A 25757-nucleotide genomic window follows, 5' to 3' on the forward strand; every position below is an offset into this window, starting at 1 on the left:
TAAAATCAAGAAGCTCGTTACTTTGCAAAATCCAACAGTTTACATCTTAGAAGATTTAGTCGGAGAAGAAATAAAAGGTACATTCTACAGGGAATAATTAATACCTACCGAATTGCCTGAAACCTACAACATTCCCATCTTAGGGAGTAGGAGGAGAGGCAACAGAACGCAATATTATGTTAATTGGAAGGGTTATCCTGCTCAATTTGATTTGCGGGTCGACAAATCCCAAATTGTGTGGACATGAGTTGTAAAAAGAAAGCTTTAATACATAAAAACAAAGATTTTATTTATTCATCTCCCACATTAAGCAGAGCATTAATCACTACCATATCCGAAATATTTAGAAAATTTCTTCATGGTAATCTGACCAGAGAAACAACCCTCATTAGAACGCTCAGAAGGTGTGAGAGGGAAATCTGTTAAGTATCCTTGAAAACGACAACGTTAGTGGGGAAGAAAAATATATTGAAGAGTCGCAAAGAGGGTGTTATTCTGTCCATATTACTTCCTTTAGCAGCCAGTTTGATAGGAAGTCTTTTTAAATAGGAAAATAAAAAATGAAGGAGTTCCACGTTATACCGGCCAATAACAACAACAACGTTAATAACCATAGCGTCAATAACGACTACAATAATAATAATAATAATAATAATAATAATAATAATAATAATAATAATAATAATAATAATAATAATAATAATAATAATAATAATAATAATAATAATAATAATAATAATAATGTTAACAGCATCAATGCAAGCAGTGAAGACAGCAGTGGAGTAGGTAGGGTGAACAAAGGTGCGGGTGATGCATACATTCCTCTTAACGTGCAGAGAAGTGTGAATTTTCCCATGAATGCTAAAACATTTACACCTCCACCTCCTTTACCTTCCATTGGGGATGACCGTTGCTAAGAAGAAGAAGGGAGAACCGCTAATTTTGAATGTGTTCAACCGTAAAGTTACCCGCAAAAGAGTAAATCCCGACCTGACTAGCATTATTACTATAATGTTCAAAGATCATCAGATACAGTATTTAACCCTTAAACGCCGAAGCGGTAAAAATCAAAAACTCCCCCGAATGCCGGAGCCGGTTTTGAGTGAGCGCAGAAGCAGAAAAAATAGTTTTTTCAAAAAATCACAGCGCGCTTAGTTTTGAAGATTAAGAGTTAATTTATGGCTCCTTTTTTTCTCATTGCCTGAAGTTTAGTATGCAATCATCAGAAATGAGAAATAATATCATTATCATATGTAAATAATGCGATATATGGTAGCAAAAAAAAGAAAATTCATACATAATTGTATTAAAATCACGCTGTGCAAATAACGGAAAAAGCTAACGAGTTTCTTTTTTTTTAGTTGTATTTTACACTAAATTTCAATCATTTTGATATATAATACATTGTAAAACAATAAAAGCAACACCGGAAAAATATTATCACAAAATGATGTACGAATTCGTAATGCGCGGACGTAAAAAATTTTTTTTTTCAAAATTCATTGTAAATCTAAATATTGTTCTAGAGACTTCCAATTACGATACTGAAAGAGTTTTAGCTTACAATTGCAGTTTTCGACCATTTCTGACGAGTTAAAAATGACCAAATGTCAAAATTTTTGTATAATTTTTTTTTATATGCAATTATTTCGGAAATTAGAAAAGCTACAACCTTCAAATATTTTTCCTTTTATTCTACATGAAATTGCACACATTTTCATATATAAAACTCTATGAAATGCCTAATTTGAAACGGTGCAAATTTTCCGAGAATGCGATGTACGCAATTCGCGATTTATGGCGGAGAATCTGTGCGCGTTGAGGGAAGGAAAGTTTTTATTCATAAATTCACCATAAATCGAAATATTGTGCTAGAGACTTCCAATTTGTTGCAAAATAAAGGTAAATGATTGAATATTACTAAAATATAAGAGTTTTAGCTTAAAATTGCGTTTTTCGACCATTTCTGTAGAGTCAAAGTTGACCGAACGTGGTTTTTTTTATATTTATCGTGATTTATATGCAAATATTTCAAAAATGAGAAAAGCTACAACCTTCAATTATTTTTTGTTGTATTCTACATGAAATTTCGCACATTTTCATATATAAAACCTAATGTAACGGCTAATTTAAAATGGTGCAAACATTACCACAATCGCACATATGATTTTTTCGGAAAAGTTACCGCGCTGACGTAAGGAAAATGTTATTTTTTTCATAAATTCACCATAAATCGAAATATTGTGCTAGTGACTTCCAATTTGTTAAAATTGGTTACAAAATTAAGGTAAATGATTGAATATTACTAAAATATAAGAGTTTTAGCGAACAATTGCGTTTTTCGACCATTTCGGTAGAGTCAAAATTGACCGAAGGTTGAAAATTTGTCACTTATCATTTTTTATATGAAAATATTTCAAAACTGATAAAAGCTACAACCATGGGTTGTTTTTAGTTGTATTTTGCATGAAATTGCGCACATTACCATATATAAAACTTTATGTAACGGCTAATTTTAAAATGGTGCAAACATTACCACAATCGCATGTATGATTTTTTTCGGAAGAGTTACCGCGCGGACGTAAGGAAAAAGTTTTTTCATAAATTCACCATAAATCGAAATATTGTGCTAGAGACTTCCAATTTGTTGCAAAATTAAGGGAAATAATTGAATATTACTACAATATAAGCGTTTTAGCTTACAATTGCTTTTTTCGACCATTTCGGTAGAGTCAAAGTTGACCGAAGGTTGAAATTTTGGCACTTATCGTTATTTATATGGAAATATTTCAAACTGATAAAAGTTACAATCATGAGTATTTTTTGTTGTAGTTTCGCACATTTTCATATATAATACTTCATGTAACAGATAATTTAAAACGGTGCAAAAATTATGTCTAAGTGACGAAATAATTTTTGAGATGTGTCACTGATACTTTTTAGTGCGATAAGAAAGAAATTCGCGCTTGCGTGCCTGCGTAACGATTGTAAACAAAACAACTCCTTGATCCGTGAATTCCCAGCATCCCCCAAGGCGTGTGATTCAAAAGTTTTTGGCTGGTAGGCCTATAAGTATTTTTCCGCGAATTTTTAAAAAAACTTTTTTGAGTTGACGTATGGTACGTCCATTCGGCAATCAGGGGAGATTTTGACCCGACGTTTAATACGTCCATTCGGCGTTTAAGGGTTAACAGCCTTAGTTAATTATCTGCAAAATTCAGGCTCGATTGAATGGAATGAAGGAGACCTGTCCCATCTGCTTAACTGATATAAAATTTTAGATGTGGCTAGAGAATTTCAAGCGAATAAGAGGACGGATGATAGCAACATATCCAGTTATAATTATTTAATCGAACATGGAGATATTAGTGAACGGATGGTGAGAAATGCTGCTATAAAAAGACAGATAGAAGCACGGCACAATTCGGTTAAGAAAGGAGGTAGCAGAGCAACGAAGAACAGGGTAGCAAAGAAAAAGGGGGATGTTTGCCTGCTGCATTGATGAATCACGAAATTATCAGAGGTGGACCCATTCATTTTCCTGTGGGTGTGATAAACTTTCGAAGGGAGCAGTTGTATTGGGGTATCGCAAAATTATCAGCGATGAACCTGTCCAATCGTGGGGCCGCGATAAAGTTTGGTAGGGGGGCGGAGCTTAGCATGAATCATGGCGATGGGGAGGAGAGGGCGTGGAAACCCCAGCAAGTTTAGGAGTGCATTAGCATATTTAGGCTCACCGAGTGTTGATGTGCACATTCTCATTCACTGTCCGAGATGGCTTTTTCACCCTGCAAGCTGGTTTTGGGGAGTTTATCCGAGACCAAGTTCAAGAAGAAAGAATGTTGCATGGTTGTAGCCACTAACTGTGTAACATGTCGAAGTTATGGATTAGTTGACATCGCCGGTCACCGTTACAACAGAGCCAGGACTAGTTATGCTTCACTCCATCACCATGGGTGAGAAGGTACCGTCATTCTGACAGCACCCGAGGGATAGAATATGTTGGATATTGAAGAATCCGACCTTCCCATCATCTTCACGTTGTTAACCCAATATGGAATTTGTGCACCCATGGAAGACAATGAATTTGCCAAATCGAGTATAATGTATTCTAAGGATGAAGACCATGTGGAAAGGTTGTGGAACAATACGAGAGAAATGAGACACAATCACTTTTATTCAGCACTGAAGAGTTTAAAAATTCAATTAAAAAAAAGTATTGTTTGAAGATGTGAAATATGTCCTATTCCCCACATGGATAGTACAAAGCGGTCACATGAACTGTGTCTGGTTAAACCAGTGCCTACCTGTGATTATCTCCTCTGGCGAGGAGATGAAACGCCACGGAAAGGTCACATGTATAGTTGTCGAGGAGTCAGTTTTATCCTTCATGGAAGAGAAGTGTGCGGGAGATGTGCGGTTGAAGGATTCATTTTCAATATTGAGACGTTTGGAAGTGATGGACATGAGGAAATTAGCCTCAGGGTTCAACTAAGTGTGTCTATGTGACCCTCTTATGTAAAAGAAAAAATAGTTGTTAACCTGTATATGTACATGTGTATGTATGTATGTTCCATTATTTTGTATAATAAATACAATTAGTTTTTTTATACTTTTTATTTATCCCTTCTAACATCATGTATTACCAGCATTGTGTGTTCAGCATGTGTAGCGATCACATTATATATGTGAATAGCAGGGTGCGCCTAGATTTATTTCCCGAAAACTGACTGTGTAAATTTATAAACAGGTTGGCCACTCCCAAAACTCTTATGAAAACAGGTAGAATATGAACTAGGTGTCATAGGGGTTACACTCCAAAACGAATACTACGCCGTCACACCAAAAGATGGAGATTTCATACTTCAGTTTAAAGTCACCTTTAATCAGAGTTTGACAACTTGCTTATACACTTTCACGCATGTTCCCGCTGTTGGCTTATTAGTGGGGGATATGAATAGATTGACTAGAGCATTCAATACAGACATTACAGAACAACTGAAAACGTTTTATGGTGCATACAATCCGGGTGTTATGCGTAGGGAAGGGTTATTTTCATGGAATGATGATTTGAAGAGGATGAGCCTCACATACTTGAATGCCATGGTTGCGAAAATAGAAGGAGCTGTTTTAGTTGTTCTAAAGTTTAGTGTTACGGCTATGCGTTTATTGGGGTTTAACATAGGAGTGCAATACATGATTTATGGTGAGGGGATATTGAGAAATCATCGCTCCAAAACTCCCTATCTCGATGATCACAGTATCAATTACGTCTACTTATATTTTAACATTATTCAACCCTATTGCAGGGTAATAAAACGGTAAATATCCTGGACTGTCTCACATTGGAATGTGGTCAGGGTAGAGGTTCGCATAATGCAGTTTATAAACCTTTAAATACATATATGGCAGATTACATTTCTATTGGTGTGACAAATTAGAAGGGGGAGGGCATTAAGTTTATTGAAGGTAAAAGTGTTTAATGCACCCTTCATATAAGACCTAGATGAGCGAAATTATGTGCAGTACTTCACCAGTATGATGGGTTAATACATCATATATGTGAGCAGTCTAAGTTGCTTGGACAAGTACGTGAATAACTCAGCATCTGGGTTTGTGAATAGGTTACCTGCTCCTATATTCCTACCGAATGGAAGCAATTATGAAGTGGGGTCTAGCTTTGATCATGTTTTCGGGAGTTTAATATGCTGTACTATCCAGAGACAAAGAAGTCTCCCTCCAGTTTGTTACTAAATGTTAAAAAAAATAAGCACGCCTATATCTATAGACCGACGAAGGCTGTGATAATGGGGGACATGAAAAGACTGGTGATTGTGCTTAACAAGGATATTTTTGAACATTTAAAAGTATATTTTGACAGTGAATACAAAAGCATTTCCAACAGTAACGATGTATTTGGTTGGGATGAGGACAGCAGGAGAATTATTATCCGTCACGTTAAGAGGGGGAATATTGGGGTGGGGGACATTAAAAGTGTGTCCATCAAATTCAGTAATAAAGTGGCCAGATTGCTGGGTTTTAAAAATAATACTGCGTACGAAGTTTACGGCCTTGATGCGGAGAATGCACATCTCTCGGTTGATTCCTAACCTGATAATTGTGGTGTAGATTATATGTATGTGTACACTGATATTGTTCAACCGACTGTTTTTGGAGGGAAACTAGTAAATATATTGGATTGTTTTACATTAGAGAGATGCAAAGGGAAGGGGATACACAATATGATATACAAAGTGCTAAACATGAACATTCAAGTACAGATTTCAATCATCTTCACTGGCCAGAATGGAAGGCGCATTCATTTCAATAACGACTTGAGTGTCACCTGTGTGCTTCATATAAGGCCCAGATAGGGAGGTGTGTATAAAACCTGCTTTCTTTTCCACCTTTACATTATTCACTTTTGCGAGCTCATGTAATTAAGAATGCTCAAACGAGTGCTCTGCATAATATTTTAGGGAGGGATTAAAGGTTTTTTTTAACAGGTACGAGGGTTATCTTCAGAGGTAGAATTTAAAACGTTGTTCTAGTCTGAACCTTTAGGAAAGGGAGTGGGTCTAGAACACATTTCGGTTTTCTATCCGAGTCATAGAAGAAGTGGAGGCGTATTTTCAGCCATGGCCAGCATTGCATGCAGGGTACTCCCTTTCCTGTTCAATGCTACTAAACCTTCAGTTAAAGAATTTGGTAGATTGGTGCTTTCAGATGTAGTGAACGATCAGCTACCCCTGAGGGAATCTTTAAAAAGGCAAGGAGTGACAGCTCTCAAAAGTACGGTTAGATGCATTCTAAGAGGTAGTGGGAGGTTCGACAGGATATAGGTTGGGTGCAGTGAAACGTACAGTCGCTCGGTTGGCTACAAAGACGAGGAAGAAGAGGAGAAAGAAGAATGGATGGGTTAAATCGAGAAGTAAATATAACAAGGATGTGTATGATCTTCTTTAATTCATTCACCCTTTGTCAGTGGCCACACACACACACGCATTCCCTCCCTCTCGCAATTTTGTGAACTAGCGGGTGTGGTTCCCAATGTGCCAGGGACGGGAAACAAGGTTCCCGTCTCTTCATATACCGTGGGTGTCTCAGAATTGTTCCCAAATGTGAACAAGCGTAGGATTATAGAAAGTTTGATAACTATATTGAGTTTCATATTAACGGTATCATGGGCCCCTTCTTGGATTTGTCGAGTATAGCTTTGGAATTATACATCACAGTGGTTATGGGCGGTGCTCAGCCGCCGGATGCTGCACATGTTGCACTATTTAACAGTATAAGCAATATGCTTTTTAAATCCGTTTCTGTCTTCTTGAACGAAAAGTTGGTGGAATCGTGTCCTATTTTTAACTATCAATCATACATAAAAATGCTGAAGAGCATGAAAACCAGTGTGGTACCGACTTTTGGTATAAGTGGGTTTTTCCACGATGATTTTCACGCCATGCTTGGTGTTACACAAACCTATACAGCCGCTTCTTTCGGACAGACGAGTAGGTGGGAAACTCGAGTGATGAGCTCCGTTAAGACGAGAGCAGTTCATACATACTTTCCACTCCTTATAGATCTAGCGAGTATAGACATGTATTTGTTGAATTCTGTGGATTTGAGGATAAGGCTCAAAATGGCCAATAACAACTGGGTAAGGGGCGCCCACACCAACGCTCACTTAAACGATCTGAATATAGAAAAAGCTAAGATGTGGATTGATCGGGTTACCCCCCATTATAACTCCATTTCCGCTTTAAACTCAACTCTAGCAGTTAGCCCTAAACAATATATATTTGATAAGACTTTATATAAAACATACTTTACTGAGCAGAATGAGGATTCCATTTTAATAGATCAACCTTTCAACACCTGTATACCTGAAAAGATTACGTTAGCTATGATTGATATGCAAACGTTTTCAGGGAATTACGCGGCCAATAGTTTGTACTTTGGCTCATACGACTTGAATAGCGTGCACATCTCTGTTAATGGGAATATATTGTATTATATCAACTGTCATTTTCCTAAACTGTCACGCAATTGTTTTATGAGACGCAGAATTCAATAGGAGGTGGTCATGATAACCTCATCACCTACAACAGTTTTAAAAATGGAAGGGCTGTCTATTGTTTTAGCTTCATCACGGAAGAGGTTGAAGATTCAATGTTAGTTGAAATCTCAGCTAGTTTGAGAATATATATAAAGCTGGGAACAATCACACCTCATCCTTGCATGATTTTATTGTTCGGAGACACCAAGGGTATTTTAACAATTGATTCGGATAGAGTCGTTCAGTGTGATGTTAGGGGTTAGGAGTGATGGATACGAAAGAAATTGAGACTGCTTTCCAAGGTTCACTACGGATGAAGTGGTTACGTTCATAATACCTGCAAATAGAAATAAACCGTTGGTTTTTATATCTAATACAGTGCCTTCAACTTCTAGTATTGATGTTGCTGGACACTGGGTGTGTTTTTATATTGACTGTTCACCAAGGGATACAATCTTCTTTTTTGACAGTTATGGTATAAACCCTAAAATTTATTCTGGCGGCTTCTTGACTTTTCTCCATGCAAATTTGGGATTTGTCCTTCGCCAGTCTGTAAGGCAGATACAGCCAGATAATTCATACAAGTGCTGTCTTTACACTGTTTTCTTCGTTCACTTTACAAGTCATAGAGGGTTGAAACCAGTTTTATCGTTAATGAATGTTGTCTTCTCACCGTGTCATTTGGAAAGTAATGACAGGTGGGTGACGGAATAGTATTTCATGTATTTCAAAAGGGTGAAATGTTCTCATTGGAGTTCTGGTGGTTAATTGGCTGTCACATACAAGGAGTGTATGGATTCGTTAAATAAAAGGTAATAATAGTTTTCTTTGAAGTTGTGAATATACATCATAGAATTATTTATTTTATTTCTTGCAAGTGTTCGGTTCTTCTAAGTCCCGTTATTTCTCTTCCTTAGGATGAACGGGAAAGGAGGGGTTGTTCTGCATGGGGCACAGACAGAGGACGAACGTCAAGCGGTGCAAGATAATGAATTAGAATTTTGTGGTTTTTTATTGTAAAATTGTTAAGCAGTTTCAGGTTGGTGATAAGGAGTCGTGGCGGTATTGCTTTTGAATGCATCTTGGGAGAAACATGTGAATCTGACACTTGTTAATGAGTACCGGTTTATGTAATAAGAATATGTGAATGGTCATAATTGGTTTTTATTACCCTCATTCTTTATTGTTCAACCTTTCATAGAGTTTCATTATGTCAGGTTCTGGAGTTTAGAAATCTTTTCGCATTCATACTATCACATGGTGTGACATATTGTGCACCTGGCAGTGAGTCACAGAGATACGGTGACTCTTGTGGTTGCTTATCAGCTGCTTATCTGAGTAAGGGAGTTATAATTTATTTTACTCGTATTCATACCTTTTCATACGATCACTGACGAGGGTGGGTTAGGTTATGTTAGTTTAAGGGACTTTGAATTTTTTCCCTCATATTCATATTTATGTGAAATGGCGGTTTTTCGTCCAAACGGTATATCTTGAGCCAAAATGGGGTTGGGTACTTCATGTTGGTTAGGTTAGGTTAGGGTAGCTTTGGTTAAGGGACTTAGGATATTTTCACTCGGTGGGTTAAATTAGGTTAGGTTAGTTTAAGTTGGGTTATGTTAGGTTGGGTTAGGTTAAGAGACTTAGAATTTTTTCACTCATATTCATATTATGTGAAATGGTGGTTTTTTGCATCCATATAGTATATCTTGAGCCAAAATGGGGTTGGGTATTTTCAAGGGGTCGAGCAAAACCACAGTTCTCCTATCCAGAGTTATTCATGAGCCATTTTGGGGTTCTTTCCTGAACTAGAGTGAAATATTTGGTGGTTTTCCTGTTAGGAATACAACAGAAGTCTGTCTATGAATAAGTAGGGACAATTAGATAGGAAAGTCCAATCTGAACTTTGACACCTTCAGTGGGTGGTTACGATAGATTAGAATAAGCAATAAGACTAATCAAGGGGTGGCACTGGAAGTAAGGAAAGCCACTCAAGAAGTAGCAGGATGTGTCTTAGTAGAAGTTAAGGAGGAGCTTAACTGTAGGAGTTAGGCTGAGACTTCACTTGAGGTCTCAGAGAAGTTCAGTTAGGAACTAACCTCTGGACGCAAACCATGTGTCGGTATACTCTGTTCCCTGTGTAGTGTTGTGTAATTGGATAAACTGTGAACTAGTACTATTAATAATAAGTAAGATAAACTAAGTGGTGTTTAACTTGCCAAGAATCTAAGGATACGTATCCATGCCAAAACCTCCTGAGAGACTGGAAAAATTGAATTAATCAAATTTCGGAATCTGCAAGACGTCCAGACCGTAAGTAATCTCAATATATAATAATAAGTTCCTACGAGAGAAAAACTCAACAACAAAGCAATATAGATGAAGATTACCCCATATAACAAACTACAAGAGAAACAAATACAAACCAAGGCTACCAAAGAAAAGACTGACTAATAATAAAGAGAAAAAAAGAGAATAAAAAGGAAACCCGTACGTAAGTACACATCACAACATTCCCATGGAGTCGTTAATGGTCAACGTACATGAGGTTAAAATAAAGGCAGACTTATGAGGTTTATCACCTGTGAGCCGAATTGGGGGTCGGTTGAGCTGTGGGGTCTTTTTCCCTACTAGCAATTATCTAGCAGTTGTTACTTAGTACATTTTTTTCGTCAAGTTTTTATTCAGTAAATTATTCACAAAGGATTACAGCACATCTAGAACTACATACATTTTCATCTAGAATACATTGCTTGTCTTTGTATAAACATATATTTACAATATAACTTGACAAAATTAAATTTGCTGTGTTCCTTCATTTCTTCGATGCCTCTGGGAAATCAAAATACACAATTCTTATGAAATTACAATTGAGAAAATTGCATAAAAGCTTCATAGCTTCTTTCAACTATATTATTATGTATGCAGTTTTCTTGCAGAAATATACCATTCGAATATTTGATTCCTCAGCATCAGAAAACTTGCAATTAGAATCTTGAATTATTTTCATTTATCTTGATTTTTTATTAGGTAATATTTTTTTGAATATTTTAATATATTGTTTCCCTATCAGCAGCAGAATGAAATTACATATTGATGTTTTCCCAAATCAAAGGCCAATTATAAAGAGGTATCTCTCTCAACAGTTGGCTGTACATTTAGCATATGCATTAGAATCTTGAATTATTTTCATTTCACTTAATCTGTTTTATTTTATTAGGTGATATTTTGTGAATATCACAGCAGCAGAAAGAAATTTCACATTGATGTTTTCCCAAATCAAAGGCAAATTATAAAGAGGTATCTACTCTCAATAGTTGGCTGTACATTTGGCAATATGCTCACATATATAATTCTCAATTTAAGAATAGGAAAATTCTGAACTGTTTTACATTTTCAAATTGTTATTAAGACTTCAGAATACATAAGAGCCATTATACATGAATTTTCTCTGTCTTAAATTTTCAGTACACAATAATTTGACATAAAATTGTATTTCTCATCACTGTAACTTTCAAAAAGAGGCAGCTAGAATACTTTCGGTCTTCCATAAAAGACTTGCCAATCTTATCCCTCCTTTAATCTTTTACTTTGTTAAAGTGTCTATTTGAATAAATTCACATTTTTCCTCCAAATGTAAAAGAAAATTTCTTTATTTATTAGTTTTGTACATTTGACAGGCAAAGGGTAAATATGGGATCTATATCATGCCTTTGTAAAAAAACAAAATATTGACAATAATAGCTTGTTGATATAGTGTAACTCTTCTGTTGTGAAATGTCGCCAAAGTATTCTTAATTTTACATAATATATTAGTCCACGAGAAGTTAATAGCTATTTCATAATTATCAGACAATAAAAATCCCAAAGTTATAAAAGAACCTGTACTTCGTTGAAGCCATGGTAAAGGCCACGCAAACCTATCATTCCATGGGCCTAATCCAAGTATTTTCGTCTTATTTTTATTCAGCATGCAACCTGTGGCTACTTCAAATTTAGACGCTAATATGCTAATCTCCAAAATTCTCTCATCAATGGCAACGGACATATTTAAATCATCGGCAAATCCCAAGAACTTTAAGAGGTTGTTATCATTTGGTAAGGGCAAGTGTTCAATACAACTATTTCTTCTTGTAGCAAGATACAGAGATAGAAAGACGTCAATCTTGGCGGACTCCCCTCTGCACAATAAAATATTTACCAACATTACAATTAACAATGCAGCCACTTCCAACATTCTTGTGCATAATATCTTAATGAAGGAAATCATTTCATTACAAAAACCTATTCTTTCAAGAATCTGAACTACAAGATTAATATCAACACGATCAAATGCTTTAGACCATAACACCTTGAATTCTTTTCTCATTACTGCAATACACAATATCTCTAATTAAAGTATTACATGTATTTATGGATATGCCAGGCACACCAAAAATGTTTAGGACTGATGAGGTTGAGGATAACTGTTTGCATTCTTTTCGCAATTGTATTAGCAAGTATCTTATAGTCACAGCACAACAATGAAATTGGTCTCCAATTAGCCAAAGCACTCTCATCGGTGCCTTTCGATATAGGAGTGACCAATGCAGTACTCTGACTCTTGGAGAGAGCTTTCATTTCCATAATATTTTTTAAGCAAAAATTTAGTTCACACTTAATATCTTCCCAAAATACCTTATAAAATTATATTGGGATGCCGTCGATACCGGGGCATTTATTGTTAGCAATGAAGAGAATGATATCACGTATATCTCTAAGAGATATATTCTTATGAAATATATCATTATCAGAATCCATCCATTTTTTTTCTACAAAGTACTTAAAAAAGTTTTGCATAGGTACATCACAATTAGTTTTTCTGGTAAAGTTTTTGGTAATACCTGAACACAGTGTTCAGTGGCCTGGCTATTTGTAAGAACAGTACTTCATCAAGATTCGGAATTATGTTTCGTTCTGCGACTATTTCTGTCATGACCTTTTTACTAATTATTGCTCTTGGCTGTCCAATAAGGTAAGAGGAGGCTTTTTCCCCTTCAATCCTGTCTTGAATTCTCGATCGTATTTTAATCCTTTCTAATATCTGAGATTTTAAATTATTTATTCTGTCTTTGAGAATACTAATGCCTACATAATCTGCATTTCCTGGCACATTAAGATTCATGTATTGTTTCCTTAGTTTTACTTCGAAATAATTGTTGACTTCATGATTCTGCCTGCTAATCCATTTACATTCTCCGACTAAGAATTGTTTTACTTCTGGTTTCACTAAGTCGTTCCACCAATTACTGATATGATAGAAATTTATGTGTTTTCAAGAAGGTCCGCAACCTCAAACTTTTCTTTGAGTTCTTCGTCTTTTAATAAACTAATATTACTTCCAAAATGAGGCAAAAGTGCTAATGTTTGGATTAATATTAACTTTGAAATTGACAGCTGAATGATCAGAAAATTACACCAGGTAGCCTTTCGCTTGAAATTACTATGGGAACCATAGTTTGTCTGTACGTAAGTATACGGGAGTGCCTTATTAAGAAAAAACATAAATCATTAAACCTAAGGGTCCTAATTAATCTGAGAAGTGATTTTGACAAGTTTGATTCATTGTTATTAGAATTGTCTCTAGGATTGAAAACACAGTTCCAGTTACCTCCTATAATTGAATTGAATTGAATTGAAAAGCTTTATTTCGGACATAAAAGTCCATAGACAAACACATACATATACACATATAAACATATATAAAAAGTCTCTAAACTCTAAGAAGATAAAATTAAAAATAAGTATGAGAAATTATTATGAAAGAGAGGTGAAAAATTATTATATGAATGAGATGCGGATAATGAAACTAAATTATTCTTCCTACTAAAAGGGCATATACATATGTAGCTTATCAGAATAAAACACAGAAATACTATATTCTTGCATTAGAAGAGCACCAAATGTACTAAGCATAAGTGAGGCTCTTCCAGTGTTTGAAAATAATTGAATTATACAAGTAAACTGGGTGGGCAACCCTCTTCATAATACAGTTTTCAGAATTCTTCAGCCTTCAAATACCATGTTATGGTTTTGCGTCTCAGTTCTTGAAAAGATGGCTGACCAAAGCCACAAAAAGAGCGGATGCGCTTGCATGCCTCGGAATGCCCAAGAGTCTTCGTAGGCTATCGTTGTAACATATTCTCAGCTTATTCATAGATCATTGTTTCGCTCTGACAACCAAAGACATGCCATAAAAACCAGTACAAAAACTCTTGAGATCATCGCTACATTTAAAAAAGTTTCTTAAAATCATGTTGCCCCTCGCACATAGACCTATATACAAATATTCTACATAGGCATCGTCCGAATTTTGAGCTGTAAGATAATATCCTAGGTACTTTATTTCCTGTACAAAATCTATATGTGCATAGGTGATATATTACTTGGGCAGATCTTACTCTTAGAAAAAATGATACATTTGGTCTTCTTTACATTTAACAATAGAAGTCTGTCAGACATAAAATTGCAACAAATGTTTATAAGCTGCTGCAACCCACCCACTGAAGGAGCAAATAAAACAATATCATCAGCGTACAACAAATGGTTTAAAATCATGTTGTTTAAATAACATCCCACTTTAATTTGACTCAGCCTATGTAAGAGGTCATCCATAAATACATTGAACAAGTAAGGTGAGAGTAAACTTCCCTGTCTCACTCCACATGAAGTGGAAAATTTACTCGAAAATAAATGGCCCCATTTGACAATCATTTGCTGATTTTTATACCACTCACCGAGCAGTTTAAATAATATAGCAAAGAACATTTCTTTCTGACAGTACTTCAAATAACATCTTATGAGACACTTTATCAAAGGCTTTAGACATATCCATGAAACAAGGAAATACAGCTGTTTTACGAGCATTATACTCCTCGGTTACTAGTTTAAGAATATGAACTGGCATTTCCGTTCCATGATTGGATTTGTAAGCGAACTGGTCATCACTTGTCATTAAGTGCTTTTTGCATCTCTCCAATAATAGTATGGCTATTATCATACCGTAAGTAGTAGGGCAATTCCTTGTCGAAAAGCTCTTCCCATTCCCTTGAATGATTATGACCTGAAGGAGCATAAATGTTCACAATGCGAATCTCACTACCATTCACCTCACCATGTACAGAACATATTCTAGAATCTCCACTTCTTTCAACATGCTTTATTACAAAATTTAAAGTCCTCTTGATGAGAATACAGGTTCCACCCTTAAGACAAATGGCTGGATTGAAAATGATATTATGCCTGTATGACAAAAACTCTAAATCTTTAATATCCTTAACATTGCGTTCTAGGACTAAATGAATGTCTATTTTGTTGAAGGTGTTAAATAAGTGTAACAGCTCTTGTTTCAATCTATCATAAATGCCGTTGATATTAAGGGTGGATATCCTAATGGGTGTTAGTTATCATGAGATTTTCTTTTACTCCTTTTTGTTGCATTTTTACGTTGCTTTCGCTTTCTTTCTTTATTTTACCTTTATGTTTTCTACAATACATAAATTACAGTCCAATTGATCGATCACTGTGGTTTCATTATCATTATTATGTTTTTCACCTGCTGGTATTTCATTTTCTATCGAGCAACAAGTTTCTTCTTCTGACATCGTGTCTTTGGCACCTTTAGAATAACTGGAACTATTAAGGGGTGGTAACAATAAATCTCCTGCTGGATTTTGTTTATCATCTTGGCCTCTGGAGGGGATGATTGAATTAAATAAACCTTTACTCATAGGATACGTTGTGTCGGTGTTACTTCTACCTTGGTCAGTGTTTTCTTCAAAATGTCTTGACTCTTCCATGACGTCACGAGATCTCATATCATTCTCACTTAGTAAAGCTTCAACAGGATTACTGTCAGGTGAGCAAACGTATGTGTCTCCCCGGATATTATTCCGTAAGTTACAACAAGAGGTTCTGCATTAGTAGTTCGTTGTATGATGAGGCATCTTCCATTTATTCGTCTGTCTCACCATTAAGTTTCAAGGCCCCATTTATAGGGGTCAAACTGTTTCCTTCAGATACATTTGGAGTAGTACCCATGTCATCTCGCAGGTCAATCAAATGGCAAGTCTCCATCAGCATTTCAGATTCTGTTTGCATGGTTGGTTGGGCGTTGGATGCTGGGTTACTTCCGACTTCGACAAAACGAACTATTGTATTAATGTTTTGGGGCACATCTTCACAAGATCGAACGTCTACTAGGTATTGGTGGCTTGCTGGCATTCCGTTTCTTTTATTGTGTTGTTGGCCAGATAAATGAGGGAAATCTTCTTCATTGATTATATTTAGTTTTTGCACAATTCCAACTTCACATTCGTTAGCAAAATGGCTGGATTCCCCACAGTCTACTTGTTTTAGTTTGTTATTTATAGTATCTGAAAATATTTATAAACCTTGGCGAATTCAACATATAAGAAGGAAGGAATTTGTCGTTGATATCCATTGAAACTGTTCTGACACCATTATCATTGCCTTTGTATCTTCCCTGACTTCGACGGTTCTTCTTCACATAACTCACTGTTCCATATCTGGAAAGAATGGCATTCAGCATGAAGTCAAGTCATTTCAAAAGGCACATTTGGCACTGTCACGTACGACCTGTAAGTAGAACCAATCTTCAACTCGGATTTTTAGGTCGTCTCTTACACTGATTTCTTCACCACCAAACTCTTCACAATGTTTTCACATTTTTCTCTCTTAAGCTTAATTCAACAGTTAGCCCACTTCTTCCCATTTCTGCAATCCCCTCAATTTCATGGTCTCCTATTTGTAACGTATCATCAAGAATTAATGGAATGTCGTCTTCATAAATAGCACGCACTAAATATCGAATACCTATGACATTAATTCTCTTTAATAACCATGGCGCATTCATTCGGGAGACACAGAAAACGGAAGAGTCGGTGTTTCTGGTTTTCAGTGGGCACAAAAGAATGTGCCTCGGCTCCAACTTTACTACCCGCTAAAGTTAGCCATTGAGACGCCTCGAGCGTAGCCCGAGGGCATATGATTTTCCCGGCCATGAAACGGTGCATCAAGTCCTGCTCTTTTATCCCTAAATAAATGCTAAGTTTACATCTTACTTTATTTTAAGTGAGGGCAAAAGAATCACTGCATGGAAAAGTTGCCTCGTATAAGCAACGAGAGAAGAGATCTCTAGTATGTTTTTGGAGAGCAAACACCACGATAATTCTTACTTTCGGGATCCAGACTAGATTCTTAACTTAGCATTTTTAGTGGACACCACGACCCACATGAGCAATTAGAATCTTGAGCTCCAAGGAAAGAGCAAGTGTGGGTATAGTTGAGATGTCTGATCAAATGACTGGCTTTGAAAGAGGTTTTCGACTGTGGGAATCACAACTTCAGAAAGAAAACTCTTCTCATTTTCCAAATCTCCAAAATCACAGGAGAGATATAATACCAGACTTCTTTGCGAGCTCTATTGAGGATTTGAGAAGTGAGCTACCTCTCTTTTCGCTATTGAGAAATCAATCTAAATTATCTGGCACCCCTATTGATTTAGATGTAGATCTAGCAAGTGGCAGAAAATGATTAGTTTAAATTGATAGACTTACAATGCGACGAGTTTTTTCTAATAAAAATTCCATTCCGAATCCACTGCTGACTTTTACAAAAAATGTGTTGCCAAACGGAAAATATGAAAACCCATTGAATAATGAGAAACTGTTGGCATCATTATTTGGAAGTACATAATATGCTTCTGAAAACTTTTCCAAAAGGAAATATACTAAAAGTCGTTAAGAACAAGGGTGTGTGATGATCATCTTGGTGATGTTTTGCGCCTTCAGCTATCGAGCAAAAAGTAGAAATAAAGAGTTTGCCATTTCTAACTGCAGTTCGGTAATGATAAGGCATCCAAATCCTCATCCGCAGTTTGAGAAAGTGGATATGGGGATGTCACCCCGTGCTCAATGTTCAATAGTTCATACTCATGCATTATGGCTAATAGATTTTTTGCTAAATTATTTGCCAAATTTGGCTTTTTCTTTTTATTATACAGAATACATAACACAATTACACATCTCATGCATTATAATAATACTTTATAAGTAGCTCTGTTTTAGTATATTTGTCTTAAACTATATTTGTTTAACTAATTTCATGTCATTTACAGTAGTTTTACTCATAAAGGCAGGGTATTGCATTTTTTTAGAAAACACTTTCCCTCTCTCTCTCTCTCTCTCTCTCTCTCTCTCTCTCTCTCTCTCTCTCTCTCTCTCTCTCTCTCTCTCTCTCTCTCTTTAATACAAAGAATTGCTTTGAGTTTTGTTACCGTTATCATACAACGAGCACGAAATAACCTTGTGCAAAGACAATTAAATGTTCGTGTAATGCTGTTACTTTTTGTACATTCATGTGAAAGTATTTACACACATCCATGGTTATCACTTATGTTTCTACTTTCAATTAGTAGTACATCAAATATTACGTGGTAAAAAAAATATTTTGAATTATTTGCTGAAAATCGCCTTTAACAATTAAATATATGTAAATTATTTAGATTTACAAAGTATCCACATCCACATCTGCGAGGGTATGGTCATCAAATTCCCGCATCTGCATCTGCAAATGTAAAAAAAATTATATCGGCATCCGCATCCGCAAATACCTATTTTCAGACATCCGATACATCCCTAATAGTTGTATCCTGTGATTCCTGCGGTTTAATAAGAAACCTTGTTTAAATATTACATTAACTTGTTTGTTTTTTCTTTAAACCTCCAGTTCAAGGCAGCCTTCTGGCCAGAGTTTTCAAGACAATATATTGTAGTAGATTTGATATCATTGTCCTCCTCCCAGACACTGCCTAGCTGTCTGGTCCCCTCTCTCCAAAAGGATTCGATCCCTGCTTTAGATCATAGACATTCTAAAATAATTTTGCATCTATTGAAGAGGATCTGTTTTATTGATACAATTACTATTGATCTGAATTATAATACATCAATATATAATGGAAGCAGAAGTTTCTGGTAAATGATTCGAACGTATCGTCTCCTTTTACTCTTGTTTATTTTTATTTGTTATCTCGATCACCATTTACCTTTTGTACTTAAAACATAATTAATATTCTAAGAATTTTTAACAGCCTCAATAATATTATTCATACATTTTGCATGTGTTTGTAAGTGAAATGAAAAAAAAAGAGAAATTATCGTAGTCCCCTCCCTGTTGTCATCAACGAGTAACGTCAGTTAACAGTAATATCTGGTTCGAATCCCACTAAGAAAGGGGAAGCGTCATCATTCTATTCATCGTTAGAATTAATGCCTTCATTTGAAAGTAGGCCAAAGAAGTATGAAGAAACCGAGATGTTAGGATATTATGACGGCTATTAACAATAAAAGTTTCAGCGGAATTTAATCAATAAATTTCATATAAATACTAAGGCGGAATCCGTTGAGAATGACTTTATTCCGAATTTATATCTCATTTCTCTATGTTTTTATACCTTATGTTACAAATTCATTACTTCGTGCCTTGCTGCCGTATTATTTGGTCATAATACACCTACTCACTTCCATATTTCTTCCTCAACTGGTTTCTTGAACGCCAAAGTAACTCTGTTCAAATTTTGCAAAGATTAAGCAAAAGAGAACCTCCACAACCCACATTCAACCGAGATAACACAACATAATTAAAACGAGGAGAAATAATTTCATATATTTCTTCAGTTTTATCAAAGGACTGTGTGAATAGGATGAATATCGAAAATTACATTTCAGAAGGTCTAATTCATAAGAATCTGCAATGTGAAAATCTTTACTGAAACTTTAAAAATAAAAAAAGTACACACGATAGCATCGACGCCAACTGAACTTAGTCTATTGATATGTTTACCTTGAGAATCCTGAATCTTCTATGCTGTCACTTCCTAAGTGTACCCACGAGTGATTTCCTTTCATTTTGTTTGCCTTTTCATGTTTTCAGGTTATAATCAAGTACACCTCTCTCTCTCTCTCTCTCTCGCTCTCTCGTAGTAGCCATCTTGCTTGGTGAGACGTACCCGCGTGAAGTCAGATTAATCAACAGATATCACAAGTTTAACATACGACTAGAATTTGAGAAATATCTAGAAGTGTTCGTGAACTATCGGTGATAAGATTAGTGTTAAAATAGTAGGATAAAGCGTCTTCTAAGTTAGTTTAACAAGTGTAATACTGAAATCAGAACAAGATGGCAGTAAGTTCCAACTGCGGGAAAAGGTGGCGTAATTTAGCTTGCTTGGCAGATTCGCAATACGATGAGGTAGCAGGAAGGGAACTGGCATTTCTCATCTATGAAATCAGCAACAGTCCTAACCAAAAAGATACAAAAGCATTCATAGATATATTAGAAGGATATAATCCTTCAAACTGGAACAAATCTAATGAAAACATCTTGAAAATAATTGAAGAAGTTCCAAATAAAATCCAAGTGGTCAAGAGACTCATAAAGAAAATATACATAAACCAACATATTCCGACAAAGAAAATGAATAAGGTGAATCTTGTGAATATCCTAATTGATGCATTAGGAAAAAGAATGCCAAAAGCATGCAAACTGTGTAAGGTTTGGTATAGCATAGTCAATCCACAAAACCTAATCAGAAAATGTGCTGCATGCAACATTCCAACCCATCCACAGTGTGCTGAGGTAATGCAAGATTTGAGAAAAGATACAAGAATTTTTTGTTCAACATGTCTATCATGGATAGACAATGTTATTAAATCAAGATTGAATGTACAAATAGTTGAGGATGAAGAAGAAGAGGAAGAGGAAGAAGAAGAAGAAAAAGAAGAAGAGGAAAACGGAAGAGAAGTAAACAAAAATGAAATGACAGAAAAAAATAAGGAAAACAAAGAACAAGATAAAAGTATGGATGCAGAGATACTCATTGATACTACATATGAGGCAATAAAACAGCATACCTACGAAGAAATAAATTACGATATGACAACAGAAAAGCAAATCCCGAAGAGGCTCTACCCAGATCTACACAATGACGGGAAAGAGGAAAAAATAGACAAGAAAGACAAAATCTGCAACCTTTTGAAAAGAGGGAATTGCAGATTTGGAGAAAGATGTTACTACAAACATCCTAAGGTATGTCAAAACTATGAAATATATGGTAAATGTGCATACTTAGATGGCTATGGGGAATGATTGCAGAGATCTGCATCCAAAAATATGTAAAAACCAAAAAACCTAAAAGAAGGAAAAGGATGTAAGTTCGACAAAAAATGCAAATATATGCACCCTGTAGCCATGAATCATAATCAAATAAATAACCAACCAAGTAATAAAATCCAAAATAAGAAAGAAACAAATAAAGAGAGAAATCAAGAATATCAGGTAAAAGAGAAAAGCAAACACCAATGAGATATGCAGAGGTGTCAGCAAAAAATTTCAAAGCATCAGCTCCGAAATTCTACTCAAGAGATAATAACTGTATTTATTATGCAAGAGGATATTGCAGAAACGGAGAAAATTGCAGATTCAGACACAAAATGAATAATTATGATGAAGGAAGATCAAATATTATGGAAAAGTTGGATTTTTTAATGTCAGAATTTCTGGAAATGAAAAAAAGAACAACATACCAGAACAGGAAAGAGACATGGGAAAATCCTTATTACTACCAATATTAAATGAAGGAGAAAACACGCAAACCATCATAGTGATGAATGCGCAGGGTTTAGTTACGAGTAACTCAAAAAGAAAAATAGAGTACTTAGAAGAACTAACCCCCAAAAATGAAAAGAAAATAGATATAATGAATATAAGTGAAACCTGGTATTCCCAAGAGACTGGGAATGATGATCAAATAAAAGGGTTCCAAACTTATAGATCAGATAGAAAAAAATAGGAATCAAGGGGGAACCGCAATATATGGGAAAGACAAAAAAACAAGGAAAAATATATGAGAAATATAGTAACTCAGAATGTGAACTAATAGCGGTAGAATTTGAATCTGAAAAATTGATGAACATAGTAATATATGACCTCCTAATACTAAAGAGTTTGACTTAATAATTGAAAAATTGGATGATATATGTAGAAATCACAAGGACTGGACTATTCTCCTATCTGGTGACTTCAACTTTCCTTTCGTAGAAGACTGTGGTTGTACTTATATATATAAAAAAGAGAGTAATAGTAGTGCAGAAGATAAGAGGCAATTTGAAAAGCTATTAGATATGCTACTAGAATACAACATTCAACAAATAAATCACCTGCCAACAAGAAAGGAAAATACTTTAGACCTAGTATTTGTGAACGAGATGAATTATGTTAAAGAAATAATAGTTTATAATGCGAGTATTTCAGATCATAATGTCATAGAATTAACAGTTCATTCCAAAGCAAGTGAAAATAGAGATAAGCAAGAAATGAAAAAGTGGGAAGGATATGGAAAATACAACTTCTACAGTAAAATATAAAATGGTCAGAAATTAATGAAGAATTAAACAAAGATTGGGATAACATTTTCGTAAGTGATGACATAAGGGTAAATACGGAGATATTATATAAAATATTGGAGAAAATAGTGGATAAATATATACCGAAGAAGAAAAGTAAACATCATTCATGCATACCAAGAGACAGAAGGATCTTGTTCCAGAAAATCAGAAAGTGGAAAAAAGGTCTTGCAAAAGAAAAAAATGCATGGAAAGTTATAGAACTAAAAAGTAAGATAGAAAAATGCAGAACAAAAGATTATACAATCAAAAGAAAATGAAAAACGGGACTTGGAAGAAAAAACCCTATTAAATATCAAGCAAAACCCCCAACTATTATACTCATATGCGAAGAAGATGAATAAAGGAAGAATAGAAATAGGCCCTCTGAGAATTGAAGGGAGATTAACGAATGAAAAAAAAAGGAAATTTGCAACATACTGGCAGAACGATATAAGAGAGAATTCACCCCTAGAATAGATAATGAAGATAATGATATAGAAGTAAGGGACGAAAATAGTGAATATTTAGCAGACATAGAAATTAATGAAGCTGATATTGTGCAGGCAATTAATGAAATTAAAAATGGAGCTGCTGCAGGGCCGGATGGAGTCCCTGCTATCTTGTTAAAGAAAGTAGTTCATTCTATCGCAAAGCCACTTGCAATATTATTAAGACAAAGTGTAGATACAGGCAAGATTTATGACGAGCACAAATTAGCATATATCACCCCTACTTTCAAAAGTGGATCAAGACTAGAGGCAAGTAATTATAGGCCTGTGAGTCTAACATCACATATTATGAAAGTGTATGAAAGGGTAATGAAGAAAAATATTATGAAACATTTAATAAAAAATAATTTGTTTAATATAGGACAACACGGTTTCGTACCCGGAAAAAGTACACAAACCCAACTGTTAGTCCACCGTGAGAACATATTCAAAAATATGAAAAGCGGAAATGAAACAGATGTGGTTTATCTAGACTTTGCAAAAGCTTTTGACAAAGTAGACCATAATATATTAGCAAAGAAAAATAGAAAACACAATATCGTAGATAAAGTAGGAAGATGGTTAAAAGAATTTTTACACAACAGAAAACAGATAGTTATTGCAAACGATGAGAAATCGGATGAAACCAAGGTAATATCCGGTGTGCCACAAGGTACGGTGCTAGCTGCAATATTGTTTGTTATTATGATTGAAGACATAGACAGTAATGTTAAGGATTCGGTAGTGAGTAGTTTCGCTGATGACACAAGAATAAGTAGAGAAATTACTTGTGATGAAGATAGGAACGCTCTACAAAGAGACCTTAACAAAGTATATGATTGGGCAGAGGTAAATAGGATGGTATTTAACTCTGATAAATTTGAATCAATAAATTATGGAGACAGAGAAGGAAAGCTATATGCATATAGGGGACCTAATAATGAGACAATCACAAATAAGGAAGCAGTTAAAGACCTTGGTGTGATGATGAATAGGAACATGTTATGCAATGATCAAATAGCCATTCTGTTGGCAAAATGTAAAGCAAAAATGGGAATGTTGTTACGGCACTTCAAAACAAGAAAAGCTGAACACATGATTATGCTTTATAAAACATATGTTCGTAGTCCACTTGAATATTGCAATATGATATGGTACCCACACTATCAAAAGGATATTGCACAAATAGAGATGTACAAAGGTCCTTTACAGCTAGAATAGAAGAAGTTAAGGACCTAGACTACTGGGAAAGACTACAATCCTTAAAATTATATAGTCTAGAAAGGAGAAGAGAACGCTACATGATAATTCAGGCATGGAAACAGATAGAAGGAATAACAGAAAATATCATGGAACTAAAAATATCAGAAAGAGCAAGCAGAGGTAGATTAATAGTGCCCAAAACTATACCAGGAAAAATAAGGAAAGCACACAGAACATTAATCCACTACGCACCAGCATCGATAATGCAGCGTCTATTCAATGCGTTGCCAGCTCATCTGAGGAATATATCAGGAGTGAGCGTAGATGTGTTTAAGAATAAGCTCGACAAATATCTAAACTGCATCCCAGACCATCCAAGATTGGAAGATGCAAAATATACCGGAAGATGTACTAGCAACTCTCTGGTAGACATTAGAGGCGCCTCACACTGAGGGTACCTGGGGCAACCGAACGAAGTGTAAGGTAAGGTCTGTAAGGTCTCTCTCTCTCTCTCTCTCTCTCTCTCTCTCTCTCTCTCTCTACATGTTTTACTTTGAAATGAAAACAAAATGTGTAGAAAAGAAAAAATTCCTTATTGCGTTGGAACATATTCTCATGGCATAGTAATAAAGATCGAGCCCATGAATTGTTCGCGGATAACAGAGACGATGAAAGGAAGAGAAATTGACTTTTAGGGTCGAATTCCTCTGTGAGATCACTGACGGGAATGCAGAGAACGTGTCAATACTTTAGCTGCAGTTATGCTTTCAAATGCATAATAATTATATATGTATATATTATATATATATATATATATATATATATATATATATATATATATATATATATATATATATATATATATATATATATATATATATATATATATATATATATATATATATATATATATATATATATATATATATATATATATATATATATATATATATCTATTATATATATATATATATATAATATATATATAATATATATATATATATATATATATATATATATATATATATATATATATATATATATATATATATATAATATATATATATATATATATCATATATATAATATAATATATATATATATATATATATATATATATATATATATATATATATATATATATATATATATATATATATATATATATATATATATATATATATATATTATATAATGTTTGTGTATGTGTGTATGTATGTATGTATATTACACACACGCACGCACACACACACACACACACATATATATATATATATATATATATATATATATATATATATATATATATATATATATATATATAATATATATATATATAGTAGTGTGTGTGTGTGTGTGTGTGTGTGTGTGTGTGTGTGTGTATGTGTGTGTGCGTGTGTGTGTGTGGGTGTAGTGTGGGTGTGGGTGTGTGTGTTACCAAGGTTCTAACCTCTGTACAGTTTTAAAAGTGGAAAAAAATATATGTTGGCAGCAATAACCTTATAG

This window comes from Macrobrachium nipponense, chromosome 44, assembly GCF_015104395.2.
Source record: "Macrobrachium nipponense isolate FS-2020 chromosome 44, ASM1510439v2, whole genome shotgun sequence".
Taxonomy (NCBI): domain Eukaryota; kingdom Metazoa; phylum Arthropoda; class Malacostraca; order Decapoda; family Palaemonidae; genus Macrobrachium; species Macrobrachium nipponense.